At 38.0% G+C, this 25,803-nt stretch overlaps 1 non-coding gene across 1 annotated transcript; it reads left to right on the forward strand.

Moving 5' to 3' along the window:
- The first annotated feature begins 19,084 nt into the window (after positions 1-19,084).
- LOC116868446 lies at positions 19,085-19,187 on the forward strand. Its single transcript, XR_004382840.1, has one exon. It is a non-coding gene; the product is annotated as a U6 spliceosomal RNA (small nuclear RNA).
- The last annotated feature ends 6,616 nt before the right edge of the window (positions 19,188-25,803 follow it).

Genomic DNA, 25,803 nt, shown 5'->3' on the forward strand with positions numbered 1-25,803 from the left:
GTTGTGCTGTTAGTACTAAGTGTGCAGAAAATAAGTTGGCACTAAGTAACAATATATTAATTGAAGGAAAAAAGAACTCTTTTGTTCAAGAAACAATTACTCAGTCTGTGAATTGCTTTTGGTCTTATTCAACGAAATGATAAAAGGAAAAAAATAAGAATGGATTAGCCAGACTTAAAGAACTTCTACTCTGTAAAAGATGCTGTCAAGAGAGCAAGAAGAAAAGCCACAGACTAGAAGAAAACATTTACAGTAGCTACACTGATAAAGGACTGTTACCTAAAAATTTACAAAGAACTCTTAAAACACAACAATAAGAAATCAAACAACCTGATTTAAAAATGTGCCAAACTGAGGGTTGCTGGGGGGAGGGGGGTTGGGAGAAGGGAGGTGAGGTTATGGACATTGGGGAGGGTATGTGCTATGGTGAATGCTGTGAAGTGTGTAAACCTGGCGATTCACAGACCTATACCCCTGGGGATAAAAATATATTATATGTTTATAAAAAATTTAAAAAATATATTTAAAAAAATACAAAAAATAAAACACACACACCAAAAAAAAAAAAAAAAAAAAAGCCAAAGACCTCAATGGAAACCTCATTAGAAAAGATACCCAGATGGTAAATATGCATATGAAAATATACTCCACTTCATATGTCATCAGGGAAATGCAAGTTCAAACAACAATGAAACACTGCTACATACCTATTAGAATGCCTGAAATCCAAAATACTAACAACACTAAATGCAGTTAAGGGTGTAGAACATCATTGCTAGTAGAAATTCAAAATGGTACAGGCACTTTGGAAACAGTTTGACAGTTTCTAACGAAACTCAATAAGCTCTTACCATACAATCCAGTAATCACATTCCTTGCTCTTTATCCCCACCTGAACTGAAAACAGGTCCACACAAAAACCTGCACACAGATGTTTATAGCAGCTGTATTTATAATTACCAGGATTTGGAAGTGACCAAGAAGTCCTTAGTCCTTAGTCAGTAAGTGAATAGATAAATGAACCGTGGTATGCCAGATTATGCAGTTTTGTTCACGGCTAAAAAGAAATGAGCTATCAAGTCATAAAATCACCAGGAAGAAACTTAAGTGCCTACTCGTTAAGTAAAGAAGTCAATCTGAAAGACTACATATTGTATGATACTGGAAAAGGTAAAATTACAGAAACATTAAGAAAGATGAGTGGCTTTCAAAAACAAACACCCACCTCCCCTCCAGCAACCTTCAGTTTGTTTCCTATAGTTAAGAATCTCATGGGGAGATGAAGATGGAGTCAGGATGCCAGAGGAGTAGCAGGCAGAGATGACATGAGGTAGGAGGAGATCAGCTAGAGAGTTTATCAAACCATTCCAAATATGTACAAATCCAACAGGAGATTGAAGAGAAGAGTAGCAATTCTAGAAACAGAAAATCAACCACTTTCTGAAAGTATTTTATTCTGTCGTTCATATATTCTTATCTGGATAAAATGACAAGGCAGAAAAACTCACCACAAAAACAACAACAACAACAACAACAACAACAACAAAAAAAAACAAGAGGCAGTACCAAGGGATAGGGACCTAATCAATATGGACAATGGTAATATGTCAGATCTAGAGTTCAGAATGACGATTCTCAAGGTGCTAGTTGGGCTCAAAAAAGGCAGGGAAGATAGTAGAGAAACTCTGCCTGGAGAAATAAAAGCCCTTTCTGGAGAAATAAAATAACTAAAATCTAACCAAGGGGAAATTAAAAAAGCTATTAATGAGGTGCAATAAAAAATGAAGGCTCTTACTGCTAAGATAAATGAGGCAGAAGAGATAATCAGTGATATAAAAGACCAAATGACAGGGAATAAAGAAGCTGAGCAAAGAGGGACAAACAGCTACTGGCCCACGAGGGGAGAATTCGAGAGATAAGTGACACCATAAGATGAAACAACATTAGAATAATTGGGATCCCAGAAGAAGAAGAAAGAGAGAGGGGGAGCAGAAGGTATTTTGGAGTGAATTATTGTAGAGAATTTCCCTAATATGGCAAAGGGAACAAGCATCAAAATCCAGGAAGCACAGAGAACACCCCTCAAAATCAATAAGAATAGGTCCACACCCTGTCATCTGATAGCAAAACTTACTAATCTTAGTGATAAAGGGAAAATCCTGAGAGCAGCCTGGGACAAGAAGTCTGTAACATGCAATGGTAAAAATATTAGATTGGCAGCAGACTTATCCAAAGAGACCTGGCAGGCCAGAAAGAACTGGCATGATATGTTCAGAGCACTAAACGAGAAAAACATGCAGCCAAGAATACTATATCCAGCTAAGCTATCGTTGAAAATAGAAGGAGAGATAAAAAGCTTCCAGGAAAAACAAAAACTAAAAGAATTTGTAAACACCAAACCATCTCTACAGGAAATATTGAAAGGGGTCCTCTAAGCAAAAAGAGAGCCTAAAAGTAATAGACCTGAAAGGACCAGAGACATGTATATTGTCATGTATATTGTCACCTTACAGGCAATACAATGGCACTAAATTCATATCTCTCAATAGTTACCCTGAATGTAAATAGGCTAAATGCCCCAATCAAAAGACACAGGGTATCAGAATAGATAAAAACCCAAAACCCATCAATATGCTGTCTACAAGAAACTCATTTTAGACCCAAAGACACCTCCAGATTTAAAGTGAGGGGGTGGAAAATAACTTACCATTCTAATGGGCATCAAAAGAAAGCAGGGGTGGCAATCCTTATATCAGATCAATTAGGTCTTAAGCCAAAGACTATAATAAGAGATGAGGAAGGACACTATATCATACTCAAAGGGTCTGTCCAACAAAGAGATCTAACAATTTTAAATATCTATGCCCCTAACATGGGTGCAGCCAACTATATAAACCAATTAGTAATAAAATCAAAGAACACATTGACAAGAATACAATAATAGTAGGGGACTTTAACACCCCCCTCACTGAAATGGACAAATCATCCAAGCAAAAGATCAACAAGGAAATAAAGGCCTTAAATGTCACACTGGACAAGATGGACATCACAGATATATTCAGAACATTCCATCCCAAAGCAACAGAATACACATCCTTCTCTAGTGCACATGGAACATTCTCCAGAATAGATCACATCCTGAGTCACAAATCAGGTCTCAACTGGTACCAAAAGATTGGAATCATTCCCTGCATATTTTCAGACCACAACGCTCTGAAGCTAGAACTCAATCACAAGAGGAAATTTGGAAAGAACCCATATACATGGAGGCTAAAGAGCATCCTTCTAAATAATGAATGGGTCAATTGGGAAATTAAAGAAGAATTGAAAAAATTCATGGAAACAAATGATAATGAAAAAACAATGGTTCAAAATCTGTGGAACACAACAAAGGCAGTCCTGAGAGGAAAAATATACAGTGATACAAGCCTTTCTCAAGAAACAAGAAAGGTCTCAAATACACAACCTAACCCCACACCTAAAGGAGCTAGAGAAAGAACAGCAAAGAAAGCCTAAACCCAGTAGGAGAAGAGAAATCATAAAGATCAGAGCAGAAATCAATGAAATAGAAACCAAAAAAAAAAAAAAAAAAAAAAAAAAAGCAAATCAACAAAACTAGGAGCTGTTTCCTTGAAAGAATTAATAAGATTGATAAACCCCTGCCAGACTTAAATCAAAAAGAAAACAGAAAGGACCCAAATAAATAAAATCATGAATTAAAGAGGAGAGATCACAACCAACACCAAAGAAATACAGACAATTATAAGAACATACTATGAGCAACTCTACACAAACAAATTTGACAATCTGGAAGAAATGGATGAGACATATAAACTACCACAACTGAACCAGGGAGAAATAGAAAACCTGAACAGACCCATAATCAGTATGGAGGTTGAAACAGTCATCAAAAATCTCCAAACAAACAAAAGCCCAGGGCCAGATGGCTTCCCAGGGGAATTCTACCAAAGATTTAAAGAAGAACTAATTCCTATTCTCCTGAAACTGTTCCAAAAAATAGAAATGGAAGGAAAACTTCCAAACTCATTTTATGAGGCTTGCATCACCTTGATCCCAAAACCAGACAAGGATCCCATCAAAAAAGAGAACTACAGACCAATATCCTTGATGAACACAGATGCAAAAATTCTCACCAAAATACCAGCCAATAGGATTCAACAGTACATTAAAAGGATTATTCACCACGGCCAAGTGGGATTTATTACAGAGCTGCAAGGTTGGTTCAACATCCGCAAATCAATCAATGTGATACAATATGTAAATAAAAGAAAGAACAAGAACCATATGATACTCTCAATAGATGCTGAAAAAGCACTTGACAAAGTACAGCATCCCTTCCTGATCAAAACTCTTCAAAGTGTAGGGATAGAGGGCACATTCCTCAATATTATCAAAGCCATATATGAAAAATCCACTGCAAACATCATTCTCAATGGAGAAAAACTGAAAGCTTTTCTGCTAAGGTCAGGAACACGGCAGGGATGTGCATTATGACCACTGCTATTCAACATAGTACTAGAAGTCCTAGCCTCAGCAATCAGACAACAAAAGGAAATTAAAGACATCCAAATCGGGAAAGAAGAAGTCAAACTATCACTCTTCGCAGATGATATGATACTATATGTGGAAAACCCAAAAGACTCCACTCCAAAACTGCTAGAACTTGTACAGGAATTCAGTAAAGTGTCAGGATATAAAATCAATGCACAGAAATCAGTTGCATTTCTCTACACCAACAACAAGACAGAAGAAAGAGAAATTAAGGAGTCAATCCCATTTACAATTGCACCCAAAACTATAAGATACCTAGGAATAAACCTAACCAAAGAGACTAAGAATCTATACACAGAAAACTATAAAGTACTCATGAAAGAAATTGAGGAAGACACAAAGAAATGGAAAAATGTTCCACCCTCATGGATTGGAAGAACAAATACTGTGAAAATGTCTATGCTACCTAAAGCAATCTACACATTTAATGCAATTCCTATGAAAATACCATCCATTTTTTTCAAAGAAATGGAACAAATAATTCTAAAATTTATATGGAACCAGAAAAGATCTCAAATAGCCAAAGGAATATTGAAAAAGAAAGCCAAAGTTGGTGGCATCACAATCCTGGACTTCAAGCTCTATTACAAAGTTGTCATCATCAAGACAGCATGGTACTGGCACAAAAACAGACACATAGATCAATGGAACAGAATAGAGAGCCCAGAAATAGACCCTCAACTCTATGGTCAACTAATCTTCGACAAAGCAGGAAAGAATGTCCAATGGAAAAAAGACAGCCTCTTCAATAAATGGTGTTGGGAAAATTGGACAGCCACATGCAGAAAAATGAAATTGGATCATTTCCTTACACCACACACGAAAATAGACTCAAAATGGATGAAGGACCTCAATGTGAGAAAGGAATCCATCAAAATCCTTGAGGAGAACACAGGCAGCAACCTCTTCGACCTCAGCCACAGCAACATCTTCCTAGGAACATCGCAAAAGGCAAGGGAAGCAAGGGCAAAAATGAACTATTGGGATTTCATCAAGATCAAAAGCTTTTGCACAGCAAAGGAAACAGTTCACAAAACCAAAAGACAACTGACAGAATGGGAGAAGATATTTGCAAACGACATATCAGATAAAGGGCTAGTGTCCAAAATCTATAAAGAACTTAGCAAACTCAACACCCAAAGAACAAATAATCCAATCAAGAAATGGGCAGAAGACATGAACAGACATTTCTGCAAAGAAGACATCCAGATGGCCAACAGACACATGAAAAAGTGCTCCACATCACTCAGCATCAGGGAAATACAAATCAAAACCACAATGAGATACAACCTCACACAAGTCAGAATGGCTAAAATGAACAAGTCAGGAAATGACAGATGCTGGCGAGGATGTGGAGAAAGGGGAACCCTCCTACACTGTTGGTGGGAATGCAAGCTGGTGCAACCACTCTGGAAAACAGCATGGAGGTTCCTCAAAATGTTGAAAATAGAACTACCCTATGACCCAGCAATTGCACTGCTGGGTATTTACCCTAAAGATACAAACGTAGTGATCCGAAGGGGCACGTGCACCCGAATGTTTATAGCAGCAATGTCTACAATAGCCAAACTATGGAAAGAACCTAGATGTCCATCAACAGATGAATGGATAAAGAAGATGTGGTATATATACACAATGGAATACTATGCAGCCATCAAAAGAAATGATTTCTTGCCATTTGCGATGACGTGGATGGAACTAGAGGGTATCATGCTTAGCGAAATAAGTCAATCGGAGAAAGACAACTATCATATGATCTCCCTGATATGAGGAAGTGGAGATGCAACATGGGGGGTTTAGGGGGTAGGAGAAGAGTAAATGAAACAAGATGGGATTGGGAGGGAGACAAACCATAAGTGACTCTTAATCTCACAAAACAAACTGAGGGTTGCTGGGGGAGGGGCTTGGGAGAGGGGGTTGAGGTTATGGACATTGGGGAGGGTATGTGCTATGGTGAGTGCTGTGAAATGTGTAAACCTGGTGATAAAAATATATTATATGTTTATAAAAAATAAAAAAAATTAAAAAAATATATAGTTATTTCTATATGTATTTTAGAATTTAGCTTGCCACTTTCCACAACAAATTGCCATATATTATTTATAATTAGAGTTTTATTGATTCTATACATCAGTTTAGGAATAATTGACATCTTTAAAATATTAAATCTTTAAACATAAATCTGGTATATATTTCCACTTATTACATCTTTAATAAATTTCTCCATAATACCTTACAATTTTTAGTGTAGAAGTATGAATGACTTTTGTTAAATTTATTCTAAGACACTCAATGTTTTTGGTGCTATCATAAATGAAATGTTTTCTAATGTTTAATTTGACTTGTTTGTTACTAATAATTTGAAGTAATAATTGAATTTTACATATCACTTCACATCCAGCAATGCTATTTTCAGTTATTAGATGTGTTTTTTTTAATCTATAGAATTATTTTGCATGTTTAACATACACAATTACATTATACATGAATAATGAGTTATATTTCTTTTTAATTCTTATACCTTTCATTTATTCTTCTTGCTCTGCTGTATATGAAATGTTATAAAAATACTAGTAGATGCTATATCACTGGATATCCATATCTCTTACCAGACTTCAGTGTGTATCTTTAATATTTGATAATCAAAGAAGATTTAGAGGTTTTTGTGGGTAGCTATATTTTAACAGATAATTAAGGAAAATTCTATGTTTATTTCATCATGGATTAATCATAGGGGATGAATTTTATTAAAGGCTTTTTATGAATCTTTTGAGGTTTTCATATGGTTTTTATCTTTTATTCTGTTATATTATGATTTATTTTCAAATATTAAACCAGCATTTTACTCCTGAAATAAACTGAGTGTGATTATAACAAAGCATCATTTTTCTGTATTTCTGGATTCAATTTTCTAATATGTTCTTTAGATTTTCTTGTGTGCATGTTCATGAGAGATTTTGGCCTATACTTGCTTTATCTTTTTTGCACGGTTTTTGTCAAGTTTTGTGTTAAGGTCATACTGGACCCATAAAATAAATTTGCAAATGTTTCTTATTTTTCTGTTCTCTGGAAGAGTTTGTTTAAGATTGTTTTCTTTTCTTTAAATGTTTAGGAGAATTCACCAATGAAGACATTTGGTCCTTTAGGTTTATTTGTGGAAATGTTTTCAATTAAGAATTCAGAAATTTTGTGCATATTTTCTATTTCTCCCTATGTTTGCTTCAAGTAAGTTCAGTTTTCATTTAAATGATCAAATGTATTATGATGAAATTTTCTCAATATCTTCTTATTTTGTTAATCTGTGATATAAGTAGTGACATGTTCTCTTTCATTTTAAAACTACATAAACTTTATTTTTACCGTAGTTTTGGGTTTACAACAAAATTGAGCAGAAAGGATATGGAGTTCCAAATACCTCTTGTTGTCACATGAATATGACCTCTTCCACAAATGTCCTGTGCCAGAGCAGTACATTTATTACAGTCTGTGAATTTACACTGAGCATCATTATTATTCAAAACATGTAAATTACATAAAAGGTCATCCTAGGTCATATACATTCTATGCATTACCACTGATCTATAATGACATGTATCTACCATTGTAGTATGATGCAGAAGAGCTTCCTCTGTGCTGTACTTATCGCTCCCTCCTGTAAAACTCTTGACAGCCACTAATCTGTTTGTTTTTCAATTTTTTATTTCAGTTCAATTAAGTTAACATATACTGTATTGTTAGTTTCAGGGATAGAATTTAGTGACTGATCAGTTGCATATAATACCCTGTGCTCATTACATCAAGTGCCCTCCTTAATGCCCATCACCCAGTTACCCCATCCCCCCCATAAAAACAGAGAGGAAGACAAACTATAAGAGATTCTGTTATTTTATTTTATTTTTAAAAGATTTTATTTATTTCTTAGAGAGAGAGAGACCACAAGCAGGGGTAGAGTGGGCAGAGAGAGAAGCAGGCTCCCCGCTGAGCAAGGAGCCCAATGTGGTACTCCATCCCAGGCCTGCAGGTTCACAACCTGAGCCAAAAGCAGGCTCTCAACCATCTGAGCCACCCAGGCACCCCAAGAGATTCTTTTTTTTTTTTTAATTTATTAACATATAATGTATTATTAGCCCCAGGGGTACAAGTCTGTGATTCTCCAGGTTTACACACTTCACAGCACTCACCATAGCACACACCCTCCCCAATGCCCATAACCCAACCACCCTCTCCCTACCCTCCCCTCCACCCAGCAACCCTCAGTTTGTTTTGTGAGATTAAGAGTCTCTTATGGTTTGTCTCCCTCCCGATCCCATCTTGTTTCATTTTTTCCTTCCCTACTCAAACCCCCATGTTGCCTCTCAACTTCCTCATATCAGTGAGATCATAGGGTTATTGTCTTTCTCTGATCGACTTATTTTGCCTAGCATAATACCCTCCAGTTCCATCCATGTCATCGCAAATGAAAAGATTTCATTTCTTTTGATTGCTGCATAGTATTCCATTGTGTGTGTGTGTGTATGTATGTATGTATATACATACATACATACATACATACATACATACCACCTCTTCTTTATCCATTCATGTGTTGATGGACATGTAGGTTCTTTCCATAGTTTGGCTATTGTAGACATTGCTGCTATAAACATATGGGTGCACGTGCCCCTTTGGATCACTACATTTGTACCTTTAGGATAAATACCCAGTAGCATGATTGCTGGGTTGTAGGGTACCTCTATTTTTAACTTTTTGAGGAACCTCCTGCTGTTTTCCAGAGTGGTCGCACCAGCTTGCATTCCCACCAACAGTGTAGGAGGGTTCCCCTTTCTCCACATCCTCACCAGCATCTCTCATTTCCTAAGTTGTTAATTTTAGCAATTCTGACTGGTGTGAGATGGTATCTCATTGTGGTTTTGATTTGTATTTCCATGATGCCGCATGATGTTGAGCACTTTTTCATGTGTCTGTTGGCCATCTGGATGTCTTCTTTGCAGAAATGTCTGTTCATGTCTTCTGCCCATTTCTTGGTTGGATTATTTGTTCTTTGGGTGTTGAGTTTGATAAGTTCTTTATAGATTTTTGGATACCAGCCCTTTATCTGATATATTGTTTGCAAATATCTTCTCCCATTCTGTCAGTTGTCTTTTGGTTTTGTTCATTGTTTCCTTTGCTGTGCAAAAGCTTTTCATCTGGATGAACTCCTAATAGTTCACTTTTGCCCTTGCTTCCCTTACCTTTGGTGATGTTTCTAGGAAGAAGTTGCTGTGGCTGAGGTCTAAGACATTGCTGCGTGTGTTCTCCTCAAGGATTTTGATGGATTCCTTTCACACATGAGGTACTTTATCCATTTTGAGTCTATTTTTTGTGTGTGGTGTAAGGAAATGGTCCAGTTTTATTCTTCTGCATGTGGTTGTCCAATTTTCCCAACATCATTTGCTGAAGAGACGGTCTTTTTTCCATTGGACATTCTTTCCTGCTTTGTCAAAAATTAGTTGACCATAGAGTTGAGGGTCTATTTCTTGACTTTCTATTCTGTTCCATTGATCTATGTGTCTATTTTTGTGCCAGTACCATACTGTCTTGAAGATGACAGCTTTGTAATAGAGCTTGAAGTCTGGAATTGTGATGCCACCAACTCTGGCTTTCTTTTTCAACATTCTTCTGACTATTTGAGGTCTTTTTTTTTTTTAAGATTTTATTTATGTATTTGACAACAGAGATCACAAGCAGGCAGAGAGGCAGGCAGAGAGAGAGAGGAGGAAGCAGGGTCCCCGCTGAGCAGAGAGTCCGATGCGGGGCTTGATTCCAGAACCCTGGGATCATGACCTGAGCCAAAGGCAGAGGCTTTAACCCACTGAGCCACCCAGGTGCCCCTACTCGAGGTCTTTTCTGGTTCCATATAAATTTAGGATTATTTGTTCCATTTCTTTGAAAAAAAATGGATGGTATTTTGATAGGAATCACATTGAATGTGTAGATTGCTTTAGGTAGCATAGACATTTTCACAGTATTTGTTCTTCCAATCCATGAGGGTGGAACATTTTTCCATTTCTTTGTGTCTTCCTCAATTTCTTTCATGAGTACTTTATAGTTTTCTGTGTATAGATTCTTAGTCTCTTTGGTTAGGTTTATTCCTAGGTATCTTATAGTTTTGGGTGCAATTGTAAATGGGATTGACTCCTTAATTTCTCTTTCTTCTGTCTTGTTGTTGGTGTAGAGAAATGCAACTGATTTCTGTGCATTGATTTTATATCCTGACACTTTACTGAATTCCTGTACAAGTTCTAGCAGTTTTGGAGTGGAGTCTTTTGGGTTTTCCACATATAGTATCATATCATCTGCGAAGAGTGATAGTTTGACTTCTTCTTTCCCGATTTGGATGTCTTTAATTTCCTTTTGTTGTCTGATTGCTGAGGCTAGGACTTCTAGTACTATGTTGAATAGCAGTGGTCATAATGCACATCCCTGCCGTGTTCCTGACCTTAGCAGAAAAGCTTTCAGTTTTTCTCCATTGAGAATGATGTTTGCAGTGGATTTTTCATATATGGCTTTGATAATATTGAGGAATGTGCCCTCTATCCCTACACTTTGAAGAGTTTTGATCAGGAAGGGATGCTGTACTTTGTCAAATGCTTTTTCAGCATCTATGGAGAGTATCATATGGTTCTTGTTCTTTCTTTTATTAATGTGTTGTATCACATTGATTGATTTGCGGATGTTGAACCAACCTTGCAGCCCTGGAATAAATCCCACTTGGTCGTGGTGAATAATCCTTTTAATGTACTGTTGAATCCTATTGGCTGGTATTTTGGTGAGAATTTTTGCATCTGTGTTCATCAAGGATATTGGTCTGTAGTTCTCTTTTTTGATGGGATCCTTGTCTGGTTTTGGGATCAAGGTGATGCAAGCCTCATAAAATGAGTTTGGAAGTTTTCCTTCCATTTCTATTTTTTGGAACAGTTTCAGGAGAATAGGAATTAGTTCTTCTTTAAATCTTTGGTAGAATTCCCCTGGGAAGCCATCTGGCCCTGGGCTTTTGTTTGTTTGGAGATTTTTGATGACTGTTTCAACCTCCATACTGATTATGGGTCTGTTCAGGTTTTCTATTTCTCCCTGGTTCAGTTGTGGTAGTTTATATGTCTCATCCATTTCTTCCAGATTGTCAAATTTGTTTGTGTAGAGTTGCTCATAGTATGTTCTTATAATTGTCTGTATTTCTTTGGTGTTGGTTGTGATCTCTCCTCTTTAATTCATGATTTTATTTATTTGGGTCCTTTCTGTTTTCTTTTTGATTTAAGTCTGGCAGGGGTTTATCAATCTTATTAATTCTTTCAAGGAAACAGCTCCTAGTTTTGTTGATTTGCTTTTTTTTTTTTTTTTTTTGGTTTCTATTTCATTGATTTCTGCTCTGATCTTTATGATTTCTCTTCTCCTACTGGGTTTAGGCTTTCTTTGCTGTTCTTTCTCTAGCTCCTTTAGGTGTGGGGTTAGGTTGTGTATTTGAGACCTTTCTTGTTTCTTGAGAAAGGCTTGTATCACTGTATATTTTTCCTCTCAGGACTGCCTTTGTTGTGTTCCACAGATTTTGAACCATTGTTTTTTCATTATCATTTGTTTCCATGAATTTTTTCAATTCTTCTTTAATTTCCCAATTGACCCATTCATTATTTAGAAGGATGCTCTTTAGCCTCCATGTATATGGGTTCTTTCCAAATTTCCTCTTGTGATTGAGTTCTAGCTTCAGAGCGTTGTGGTCTGAAAATATGCAGGGAATGATCCCAATCTTTTGATACCGGTTGAGACCTGATTTAGGACCGAGGATGTGATCTATTCTGGAGAATGTTCCATATGCACTAGAGAAGAATGTGTTCTGTTGCTTTGGGATGAAATGTTCTGAATATATCTGTGATGTCCATCTTGTCCAGTGTGTCATTTAAGGCCTTTATTTCCTTGTTGATCTTTTGCTTGGATGATCTGTCCATTTCAGTGAGGGGAGTGTTAAAGTCCCCTACTATTATTGTATTATTGTTGATGTGTTTCTTTGATTTTGTTATTAATTGGTTTATATAGTTGGCTGCTCCCACCTTAGGGGCATAGATATTTACAATTGTTAGATCTTCTTGTTGGACAGATCCTTTGAGTATAATATAGTGTCCTTCCTCATCTCTTATTATAGTCTTTGGCTTAAAATCTAATTGATCTGGTATAAGGATTGCCACTCCTGCTTTCTTCTGATGTCCATTAGCATGGTAAATTCTTTTCCACCCCCTCACTTTAACCACTGAGCCTCCCAGGTGCCCCTCCCTCACTTTAAATCTGGAGGTGTCTTCGGGTTTAAAATGAGTTTCTTGTAGGCAACCTAAAGATGGGTTTTGTTTTTTTATCCATTCTGATACCCTGTGTCTTTTGATTGGGGCATTTAGCCATTAACATTCAGGGTAACTTTTGAGAGATATGAATTTAGTGCCATTGTATTGCCTGTAAGGTGACTGTTATTGTATATTGTCTCTGTTCCTTTCTGATCTACTACTTTTAGGGTCTCTCTTTGCTTAGAGGACCCCTTTCAATATTTCCTGTAGAGCTGGTTTGGTGTTTGCAAATTCTTTTAGTTTTTGTTTGTCCTGGAAGCTTTTAATCTCTCCTTCTATTTTCAATGATAGCCTAGCTGGATATAGTATTCTTGGCTGCATGTTTTACTCGTTGAGTGCTCTGAATATATCATGCCAGCTCTTTCTGGCCTGCCAGGTCTCTGTGGATAAGTCTGCTGCCAATCTAATATTTTTACCATTGTATGTTACAGACTTCTTTTCCCGGGCTGCTTTCAGGATTTTCTCTTTGTCACTAAGACTTGTAAATTTTACTATTAGGTGATGGGGTGTGGACCTATTCTTATTGATTTTGAGGGGGTTTCTCTGCACCTCCTGGATTTTGATGCCTGTTCCCTTTGCCATATTAGGGAAATTCTCTCCAATAATTCTTTCCAATATACCTTCTGCTCCCCTCTCTCTTTCTTCTTCTGGGATCCCAATTATTCTAATGTTGTTTCATCTTAAGGTGTCACTTATCTCTCAAATTCTCCCCTTGTGGTCCAGTAGCTATTTGTCCCTCTTTTGCTCAGCTTCCTTATTCTCTGTCATTTGGTCTTCTATATCACTAATTCTTTCTTCTGCCTCATTTATCCTAGCAGTGAGAGCCTCCATTTTTGATTGCACCTCACTAATAGCTTTTTTAATTTCAACTTGTTAGATTTTAGTTCTTTTATTTCTCCAGAAAGGGCTTTTATATCTCCCGAGAGGGTTTCTCTAATATCTTCCATGCCTTTTTCTAGCCTGGCTAGAACCTTGAGAATCATCATTCTGAACTCTAGATTTGACATATCACCAATGTCTGTATTGATTAGGTCCCTGGCCTTCGTACTTCCTCTTGTTCTTTTTTTTTTTTTTTTGTGGTGAATTTTTCCGCCTTGTCATTTTGTCCAGATAAGAGTATATGAAGGAGCAAGCAAAATACTAAAAGGGTGGCAAAGACCCCAGGAAAATATGCTTTAACCAAATCAGAAGAGATCCCAAATCATGGGGGGGAGAAAGGGGATAAAAAGAGGTTCAGGAAAAAAAAAAGAAACAATTAAAAAAAGAAAATGAATAAAGAAAAAATATCAAAAAGAAAAATATATACATATATTAGATAAACTAGTTAAAAATCATTAAAAAAGAAAAGGGTAAAAGTTAAAAAAAAAACTTAGCAGAAGAAGAAAAAAAAATTGAAAAAAATATTAAATTAACTGCAAGACTAAAGAATCATGAGGAGAAAGCCATGAGTTCCGTGCTTTGCTTTCTCCTCCTCTGGAATTCTGCTGCTCTCCTTGGTATTGAATCTGCACTCCTTAGTAGGTGAACTTGGTCCTGACTGGATTTCTTTTTGATCTTCTGGGGGAGGGGCCTGTTGTAGTGATTGAGACAAACACTTGAGAGTGTCTTTGCCCCTGTTGTAGTGATTGAGACAAACACTTGAGAGTGTCTTTGCCGTAGGCGGAATTGCACCGCCCTTACCAGGGGCCGGGCTGAGTAATCAGCTCGGGTTTGCTTTCGGGAGCTTTTGTTCCCTGAGCGCTTTCTGTAGAGTTCTGGAGGATGGGAATGAAGATGGCGGCCTCCCAGTCTCTGGCCCAGAGGAGCCGAGAGCTCGGGGCCCCACTCCTCAGTGCGCCCTCAGAGAATAGCGCCCAATTACTCCCATCACCCTGGCCTCTGGCCACGCTCCGAACTCACCAAGCCTGCGACCGGTTCAAGGTAACCCAGAACTGAGAGCTCACTCCTCGGCTCTGTCTCTGTAGCCGGCTCCCCGTTCTAATACCTGCAAGTTCTGTGACACTCAGACACCCCCGATCTTTCTGTGACCCTGTGGGACCTGAGGCCACGCAGACCCTGCATTGGCTTCAACCCGGTTTAGCCTCTGGAGTGAGTCCCTCAGCGGAACAGACTTTTAAAAGTCCTTGTTTTGTGCTCCATTGCTCCGCTGCTTGCCAGGCGCTGGCCCCTCCCCCTGCGGTCTATCTTCCTGTTGCTTTGGATTCACTTCTCCGCCAGTCCTACCTTTCAGAAAGTGGTTGATTTTCTGTTTCTAGAGTTGCTGTTCTTCTCTTTGATCTCCCGTTGGATTTATAGGTGTTTTCAATCTTTAGATAAGCTATCTTGCTGATCTCCTGCTACCTGATGTAGTCTCAGCCTGCTACTTCTCCACCATCTTGACTCCTCTCCGAAATAACTATATTTCTAAACAACTAAAAGTATCAATGAAAATCTAAAAGATGAACCATGTTGAGAGGCATGAACTAACAGATTTAAAAATAAGATAATAAAGCAGTAATTAAAAATTATGATTTGTGCACAAAGATAGAAATATAGACCAATGGAACCTAATAGAATATCCAGTTTTAGACCCAAGCATAAATTGTCATTGATTTATAGCAAAGTATTGTGGCAGTGCCATGAGGGAAAATGTGATCTTTTAGATAAATGCCTTGAGATTAATTGTATATTCTATAAAAATTAATTTGACACCTTCCTCCTACCATGCACCAAAATTTATCCCATATGTACCTGAGTCCTAAAATTGAAAGGTAAAGTTACAAACTTCTGAAGAAAATATAAAAAAAAACCTTCATGATCTTAAGTTTGGCAAAGATTTCTCTTTCTTTCTTTCTTTCTTTCTTTCTTTCTTTCTTTTTTTAAAAGATTCTATTTATTTATTTGACAGGCAGAGATCACAAGTAGGCAGAGAGGCAGACAGAGAGAGAGAGGGGGAAGAAGGCTCCCTGCTGAGCAGAGAGCCCAATGCGGGGCTCTATCCCAGGACCCTGGGATCGAGATCATGACCTGAGCTGAAGGCAGAGGCTTTAATCCACTGAGCCACCCAGGCTCCCAATTTGGCAAAGATTTCTTAAACAAGAACACACTAATGCACACGTGCACAATCACTAACCATGAAGTGAAAAACCGATGCATTAGATTTGATGAAAATTGATAATTTTTTTAATCAAAACATACCATTAAGAGAGCTATCATGCAAACTGCAGTGTGGGGATTTGTAATCATAGATCTGGCAAAGAAACTGTATCCAAAAAATAATTGGATATTAAAAATACCACAAATTAATAAGACAAGTACAATACAATTTAAAGACATCAAAGGACTTATTTCACAGGTGGCCAGAAAGCATTAGAAAATGTGTTGTTCTTGTCATTATTTATCATCAGGGAAATGCAAATTAAAACCATACTAACCCCTATATGCCCACCTGAATGACTAATATTTTAAATATGTGACAATGTCAAGTGCAGGTGAAGAAATAAAGCCATAGGATCTCTCACACAATGTTGATGTAGTTAAAACCGCCTTAAAAACTGTACAGTAATATCAACTAAAGTTGAGTGAATGCATACACAGTGGCTTGGCTATTTTCATTCTTGCTAAATATGTAACAGAAGGCATGCACACTGCACCAAGAGACACATACACAAATGTTCAGGGAACTTTATTCATAATTTCTAAAAACTGGGAAGAGCCCAAATGTCCATTATCATCAATGAATTGCTACAAATTCATACAATGGCTTATCAGTTAACAGTGAAAGAAATGAACGAGGGCTATGGAACAATCAAGTGAATAAAACTTTAATCATAACAATGAGCAAAAAAACCCAAAATAAAATAAAAAATAGACACGCAAGAATTCACACCACTCTATTCCATTCATATAAAGAGATGAAAAGTGGTTTAAGATGGTAGATATTATAGTGATTCCTTTTAGGAGTTGACTGTGAGGCAAGGGATGTGGTTGTCTCTATATTCTTAGAGATGATTACATGCCTTTAATCATTTTTGACAAATTTTCAACATATATACTTAGTAGTTATTTCCATATTACATACGGTAAACTTTAATAAAAAGGTAACAGAAATGTTTGAAATATTTCCCAAATTTGTTTTATATATACTGCAGTGACCATTGGAAGACACACCTACTGCTTTTTTGATTCTTTGTTGAACATTGACTTTATCCCAGTGTATTGTGCCAATTATGGTTGGAAGAGAAAAATGACTGACATCTGGTTTTTGCCTTTGTCCTAACTTACTAATTAATAGAGACAGGAGGAGATGTGAACACAAATAATACAAGGCAGAAAATGATGTGAACCACACTTTGGGCTAAGCAGTGGAGCACCAGATGTCTTCAAAGAAGAGATGGCAGCTGAGTTGGACATTGTGGAGGGCTAGTAGATCTAGGCTCAGGATTTGGCATTACGAACAGGGATGTTTGATGGCCCTTGAGCAGGAGTAATGACCAAAAGAGCTACATTGAAGGACAATTGATTTGACATTGAATGGAAGACTAACGCTGCTCTAACAACTCCGTGTATATAGCCAGGCACAAGTACTTAGGTGTGATCTGTATATACAGATTTCTTTCCATATGTCAAGAATCCAAAGAAAAGGAGGTAACTAGCCAAGGTGATGATGCCCAGATCTTGATTTTTTAGGTACTTGAAGCAGGCCTGCTCTTGACTCAATCTTCTGGAGTTCTTAGCAGTGGCAGTAAACAAGAAATCCTGCTGAGTACCAGATCATATCCATGCAACAGAAACAGATTCATGCATATGGCTGGGATTGATGTTTTCCTAGAAATAGGCTACATTATAGGTGATTTTTCTCTGCTAAAGCTATGATTTGGGGTGGGTGAGGGTAATAGAGTACTTATGGGAGTGGGACTAGGAACAAGGATGGGAATGGGAAAGGGACATTTGTTATCTTAAACAGGGCTTTTTTATGACTTCACCTGTTTTTATGACTGTGACACATCTCCTGAAAAATGATTTCAGGGGATTATACTTCAGGTCATCTGCCTCATAGTGACTGTTTTAAAGATTCTTGGAGGATGCTTTCTGCTCTGTCCATAGTATGAGCCCTGGGCAATGAGCCAAAGTTGTTTTAAATCTCAGTTGAAAGCTCTGGCTCTTTGCACATGAAAATGTGCCAAAAGGAAGTCTAATAACTTATCAAGTTGAGGCACCTCAGGGAGGTCCAGAAGCAGGAATTTTTGAAAAGGATTTTAGGGAGCAAGGTTATGAACTCTGGACGCAACTGTAGCCCTTTTTTGAGCTACTATTTGTATTTGGTTAATTGAGTACATTTTTTTTCCAAAGACAATCAGCCTGAGAATCCTGAGACCTAGGTTTTCTCAGTGAAACTTTTAAATGGGGGCACCTGCAGGGCTCAGTGTGTTAAGTGTCTGCTTTTGACTCAGATCATGATCTCAAGGTCCTGGGATCAAGCCCTGCTTTGTACTCTCTGCTTAGTGGGGAGTCTGCTTCTCCCTCTCCCTCTGTGCATCTCTCTCTCTCTCTCTCTTTTTCTCCCACTCTCTCTCAAAAATAAATAAATAAAACCTTAAAAAATGAAACTCTTGAATGAATTGTGCTATTGACCAACTCCAGTGATCAGTCAATGCCTCACTTTTCTCCTCTAGAAAAATGGAGATGGAATTTGTCTGACATACCTCATTAATATACCTTTAAAGTGAAAATTCTGTTGGAGAGCACAAGATAAATTATCTCAGCAAATTATTTGGCCAGCATTTCTTGGGCACAGTACTAACAGCTACAAGGAATTCAGAAAATACTTAGGAAATATTAATTTTAGTTTCTGGTCATGACCTACAAAGCAAAGGATGCCAGGTTCCTTCTAGAATGATGAAGTGGCTACTGTGGTGTATCACTCACATTTCTACCCCTGCCTTCTGTCCTTTTTAGATGGAAAGCTTCATCCCCCAGTTGTATGGAAAGCTGACAGTTCATAGATTGGTATTCCCTATGTGTTCCTTGCCCAAGGTCCTTGCCCTTGGACAGAGGGAGGTAAAGGCCCTGACCCTTGCTCACAGCTCCAGAGCTCCCCAAGGGGTTGGCTGTGGCCTGAGAGATGGCTTTGCACTTCTTTGCACAATCTTGTTTCCCCAACAAAAGGCCTTGGGCAGCACATATACTAAAATTGGAACTAAATGGAGAAGATCAGTGTGGCCCCTACACGAGGCTGGTATGTGAATTCATGAAGCGTCCCCCATTTTCCAACCAATAAAATCTTAATTATGAAAGAAAAAAAATGCCTTCATGCAAATTTCTAGAGTCTGCTTCTGGGGAAGCTGGCTTATGGTAATTAACAACAACAACAACAAAGTGCTATGGGAATTTATAGAAGGAAGAAGGCAAATCCTGTTTTGGGGGAAATGGTATTAGTGATGTCATTTGAGAGATGTTTGGGGCTTCCACTGGTAGTGGAAGAGATAGGGAAAGAAGTATTTATTACTATATTGAAAGGAAAGAGAACAATCCAAGGCTTGGGGATCAGAGGTATACAAACCTGAAAAGTAACGTTCAGAGAGCCTGGTACATGCTCCATTCTCAGGGCACTAGGAGCTTAGGATGAGAAGGCAGATGAGTATACATAATGGAGAGTCCTAAAATCCCAGCTTATAGTAACAAACTAAATCAGAGGGAAGGGAAAGCATGGAAGTCTTCTTTAGAAGAGGAGTTTATGCAATACAGGCTATGCTTTCAGAGAATGATCCAGAAGCAAGCATAATGAAGGAGTCTAAAATGGAAGATACTTTATGGTGCTTAATAATCTTAGATTATATTTAAAAAATTAGAAGAGTTCCAAATGAAATGAAATACTGAAGCGGTTTGAAAACATGTAATTACTACCTGGAATATGTCTTTTTTGTTTTTTAACTTAATCATTATCCAGGCAAGCTGGCTTAAGGATGACTGCAAGGGAGGGGAGAGAGAGGGAGGGAATATGAGAGAAAGAAAGAATGTGAGAGAGGGAAAGAGAGAGAATAGTATAGACAGGTAGGCTACATCGTATATTACCCCATGACCAGTTGTTCAAGAGACCATAGCTCTCTAGCTCTGCCACCTTGGATTAGTGAGCAAATTAAATACTCTGGAATTCTAACTAACTAGAGCATAGGCTGAGCCAAGTATGGCGGGCTCATATCCTATCTTAGGGTTGAAATTCATTTAGGCAAATCATTTTACTTTTCCAATTCTCATATTCTTTATTTGTAGAAGTAAATGGATTCTGATGAAATTTTAAGGGAACACTGTGTGAACCACTTCACCATGTGTGGTACATAATAAACAGTCTACACATAAAACTTCTGCTATCACTAGCTCTGTTGCTAATGGTCTAGACCTTCAGAATAGTCTTTGACACCTCCGAGCCCCTAATTCCTTACTTGAAAAACTGGTTGGTGGCTTTTTACAACTATTACTTTCTATATTTTTAAAGCTAGGTTTCAAGTATGGTTTTCTTTAAAATCAAATTAAACATGCCATTTAGTTAACCCCAACTCAACAAGATAAGTATACTTGGTGAACTCATTTCCCAGAAACAGGTGAGGAACTTGCATGGGAGGAACAAGATACCACCGACAGAGTGAGGGTCTCTTTTGGAATTGTCTGGTCAACAGCACATGGTTTTCTGAGTCTCTGCAGGTGCTTGATCTACCAAGTGTTTTGAATTTTTTCTTCTTTTTTCCTACTGGAAAGATATTATCTACTCCAGCTACTCACAGAACATTTGCATTCCTTGCTGTTGGGTTTGAGCAAGAGCCAAGGGCTCTTAACGCTTCTTCTGCATGACATCAAGGTGTTTCCTGTGAAATACTGCCATGGCCAGGCACTGGATCAAACCTAATTCATGAACAGATTCTTGTTCCTCTGCTATGCTTTCAATCTCCTCATCTAGGTGTTCGGAAAAGCTTCCTGGGCATCCGATATGTCAACACATCAGCACAGCTTGGATTTTAGCAAAGACCCAACAGGAGGCAGACAACAGAACTTGCTGTGACAGAACACGGACATAATCCCTTTCTCACTTCCCCACCCTAATCCCTCACAGCTCATGCAGTACAAACTTGTACAGTGTGCAGTGTACAAGTGAAAAGGGAATCTGAAGGCAGCCTACTTTCCCAACTCTCTCCCTCCCTCCCTTATAAATGGGGGATAGGACCAGAGGACAATGTGATGAACTAGTATCTCTAATCTACCATAGGCGAGGTTTTCTACTACGTATGATGCCAGTGCTTAGACTTCTATTGTAAATCTTTTGTGCTCCTTTATTTTCTTTACATGTGTTACATAGTTCCTAGTTAATGGGGAAAGAGTGCTTGGGATGTGTGCCCCTTGTGAGCCTCTGAAGGTATATTAGCAAGATGTATATATTACATTGCTGTCCAAGATTTTCGTTTCGTCTCTTGTTTTTCACCCAGTTACTATTATAAAAATATCTATTACACAGTTGATTCAGAAGGCTTAGATGCTTGTTCTGGTTCTATCTGTAAGAGTTTATATGACTTTGGTAAGTCAGTTGCCTATCCTGAGCCTCAGTTCATTCATCTGAAAAATGGGAGTAATGGCAGGCTGTGCTGAACTTTGGATGAAATTGCATGAGTGTTCTGTGGATTTCAAAAAATGTAACAAGAATATGAAGTGGAATCATGATTTCACAATTTTACATCAGGCTGCCCTGACCAGAACTTCCCAACCTCTGGACCTCCATCAATAGATATCTGTCCAACTCTGCTATACATAGAGGAAAACATAAGACTCATCTTTCATTACTCTTTGACTGCCATCCTTTATATGACTTACTGGCAAGTATACAATGGTTTATCTGGTGAGGTAATTATGTTTTCATCAATGGCTAGGGCCCAAAACAAATATCTTTACTGCCTTTTTGAGATAAATTCTTGTAAAAGTCTAGTGTTGGTGCTGTAAGGCGTGTCTTTCTATTTAGAAGGGAAAAGAAAGAACTCCCACTGGGCTTCTGATTCCCACTATCTTCCAGATACCACATTGAGAGCTACTTAGCCCCTTAGTAGAGTAAACTTTACCCCATATTGAAGAGATCAGCAGTGGAGAGAAGCAGGAAAGATGTGTATATCTCTATAGTTTATCTATCCCAGTATAGTTTATCTTCTATCTTTGTGGACCAATTTTTGTAACTGAACTTCCTTATTTTTGTTAGGACAGCATTGGAAAAGAAGATAACTGTAGTCAAGACAAGCCAAACAGTGCTATAAATATAATTACCCTAACTTGAATCTCTGTCATGTCATCTTTAATCTGGATCTATCACTGCCTTATAAGTCTTTGTCATCTTCCACATGGCAGAGGCTAATTCCTCAGGAAAAGGGATACTTTCCAGAACATTTAAATACCTCAGCATTTCCCTATTTTCCTGCCTGTGGCCTACTGCATAGCATAGCAACTTAGAGCCAGTTTCACATTTGAGAACTCTACCTTCATCCAGAACCGAGATGGCACAAATGACTTCCCCATTCAGGAGAATAAGTCACCTATGTAGTTGAAGTGATAGGGCCTCCACAGTATGGAAATTTTGAACATAAGCAATAACATCCCATTAATCCCACTTTTCCCAAGCAATGCCCTCATAGAACAAGTCAGGGGTTTTTCTCAGACACTGAGATAGCTGAGAGTCAGTGAGAGGAAACCCCAGCACAGCTGATTTAGTAACTATGTTAGTAGTCTCTTGAATATCTGTCATGACTTTAAGTATTCAAACACTTCTATTTCATGGTCAGTGTGAACCCTACCACATGGCCAATTGCTCACGTATCCCCATTTTACATGAGAATGAACAATGTGGGGTTCATAGGGCTTCAGTGTCATTTCATTGCTACAATGTTCATACAGCCTTCTGTCACTGGATTCCAAACAATCTCTTAAACCACATCTTGATTCCTAGATAGATTTATCCCTATAGATAACTAGCAAACACCTTAGACACCTTGTCACCTTAGACTTCCAAGACATGACATCTAGCTAACTAACATATTGAGAGAGACTCTATATCTGACTGGGCTTGTAATTATCATTTTTGGAAGGAGTGAAAGTATCATTTTCTCAGGAAAGAAAAAAACAAATAAAATGGATGCCTCATTATGTAGTAGAGAAGCCAGATATTCTGGAAGACATAAGACATGATGCAGTGAAGAGCTGACTGTTACACAGAAGCCTTTTGCTCTACTTCAGATATTTTTGACTGCTTCATTTTTCCAAAATATCACCTGCCTCCCAGGTCACACTGATACCACTCATTCCAGCACCCTAACTGAGCTTCCTGAATCACCTGCTTGGAGTCTGATTTGAAGCCTCAGGCTGAACTCTATTCATGTCACATGCCCTCCTTCTTCAGAACTGGATTAAAAGGGAACATGGGAAATTGAAATTGAACATTGAAATTTCATCTCAAGTTTCATAGGGAAACAGATGATGTGAACTGGGGGTCTGATCAGACTCCCAGAGATAAACCCTGACCAGCAGAAGCAGGAGATGGGAGGGATCAGGCTGATACCTTCATCCTCCTCTCCTTTCAATGAACTACTCTGAGATGTGATTCTCTATGGAGCTCTCCAGAGAAAGGTATATGTGCTAGAAAACCATCCTCACGGCACCTAATGGTTTCTCTTTGAGACTGACTGAGAAAGTGACCAGCAGAGTAACTAAATGAATTGTTTCTCAGCTTTTCTTGCTTCACATCTATTTTTTTAAATGCCTGTTGGTTGAACTTGCGCCTGGCCCCCAAGTGTGTGTCTGTGCTTTTATCCTTGCCCTGAGCTTTGCTTTTAGAGAACCTAGGCCAAGAGCATGTCTTAGTTACTCTTATTCCATGGTAGCCAGTACAGGTAGTGGGCACATTATACTCCTCAATAAATTCAGAAATACGAAGTGAAACTGAATGTTTGAAGGAAAATAAATCAACAATCAACAGGGGTGTTGGCATTTGGAATTTGTTTCTTAATGTGACATGAAAGGTTAGCATTAGCAGTAAGAGAGGAAGCATCTGGAAGCAAATCCCCTTTTCTGCATTTTGAAATCACAGTCCTACTACCAGATCCTTTTCAGGTGACCAAAGCTGAGGATCATTCTAGAGAGACTTGAGTTGCTAGGAGTTTATTTCCTCCGGCCCTTTCTGGGAAAAACAGACTCAATCAAACAACCAATTCTATGAAATTCCTTTGAAAACAATCCCTTTTCCCTAAGTTGGTGCTGAAATTCTCCCACTCACTTCTTTTGGCTTACTGTGATCAAAATCAAATTCCAGAGCCTTCTTAAAAAAAGTTCTTGTTTATCCATAGATAGGAATTTAGAAAGATACAAATAAATACATAGATAGGTATATAAGCACACACACGCACACAACATAATATTAAATCTTACAATTTCTCTTATATGTTAGTCAATTTTCCCACCTAATTAAGAGCAGAGTGATAGAGCTTGAGGCTATGTTATAGTCAACCCACCAGAAAGGGTGTGTATGAGAAAGAATCTGACAGATGTGCATGGGTGGAGACTAGTTATCTTATGCTAAATTTTCTTCTCTAATAGCTGTATGGGTGGCTTGCCAAAACAAGTAACAGTGGGTATGTGATATTCTTTTCTTAAGTGAGATCTTTATCATAGTAATGACACAAGCAAGCTCTTTGTAATCAGAATGGAATATTCCAGAATGTTATAAACCTATCATTGTAGTGATTCTACATTTTTGTCACTACATTTATGATGAGCTCTGTGGAAACCTGTCATGGATGTCATCAGTCCTTTGATCTTCTCATACAATTTGATAATCCCTTCTTGAGGTATGTAGCCATCTTGGTTAACCAGAGACAGTCTAGAACACAAATACATTGCACACCTATTACTTGGTACTCATTGGCTGGGTCATCTTCCTTATTTTCAGTTAATTTATTAAGCAATTTGTAAGGTCTCTATCTGCTTTAGAATTCTTGAGCTTCATATGTAATTTATTTAATTTACATACTGAGACTTGGTGTCTCACTTAGTAGAACTTTTGAATCATAAAAAAATTTCATCTCAAGTTTACTTATAGTTATAACCATTCACATATGTTGGCATGAGTCCTGCTACTCAAAAGATGGTCCATAGACTGGTCACATCAGCAACAACTGGGAGCTTGTTAGAAATGCAGCATCTCTGCACTTAGCCCAGATCCACTAAATAAGAGTCTATATTTCACCAGGATCTCCAAATAATTTTGACACACAGAGAAATGTGGACTAGAGGGCTGACACCGGGGAGATCTTCCAGGTCTGATGTCAAGGTTTATTGCAAGCCATCTCCTTCTCAACGGTAAGTTTAGCTCACAGGTGCCAAGTTGATTCTTAGATTACATGAGCTGCTTGGCAGTGAGGAGGTTGGAACTTCCCTGCTATAATTAATTGCCAACCAACAAAATGTTTCAACCACTGCCAATGGCTCAAAAGATCTCTTCTACCATATCTTATTTCATAATTTCACATTTTTTTGTCTACTGGAGAGATTGACTGCTATGGGTCAGCATTTTAGCTATTTCTCAGTCTTCCCATATGTACAATGTCTGTTTGGTTCTGACTGTAGAAGGTTTCCTTATATTGGTTGAAATATAACTCAAGAATACAGGGTTTTTTTTGTTGTTGCTGTTTGGGATTATTTGATAAGTGACCCTGGTCAAATTAAGCACTATATTTTATTTCTTCCACCATCTATCAGCCAAGTTTGGATTTCTGAAAAATTAGCCTTATTAAATTAACCTTAAATTAACTTGTTAAAAGCAAAAGACTCCAGAAGTCAGATTTTGAATTAAGCCTTGTCTATA

This window comes from Lontra canadensis, unplaced genomic scaffold, assembly GCF_010015895.1.
Source record: "Lontra canadensis isolate GAN:19392208 unplaced genomic scaffold, GSC_riverotter_1.0 scaffold15, whole genome shotgun sequence".
Taxonomy (NCBI): domain Eukaryota; kingdom Metazoa; phylum Chordata; class Mammalia; order Carnivora; family Mustelidae; genus Lontra; species Lontra canadensis.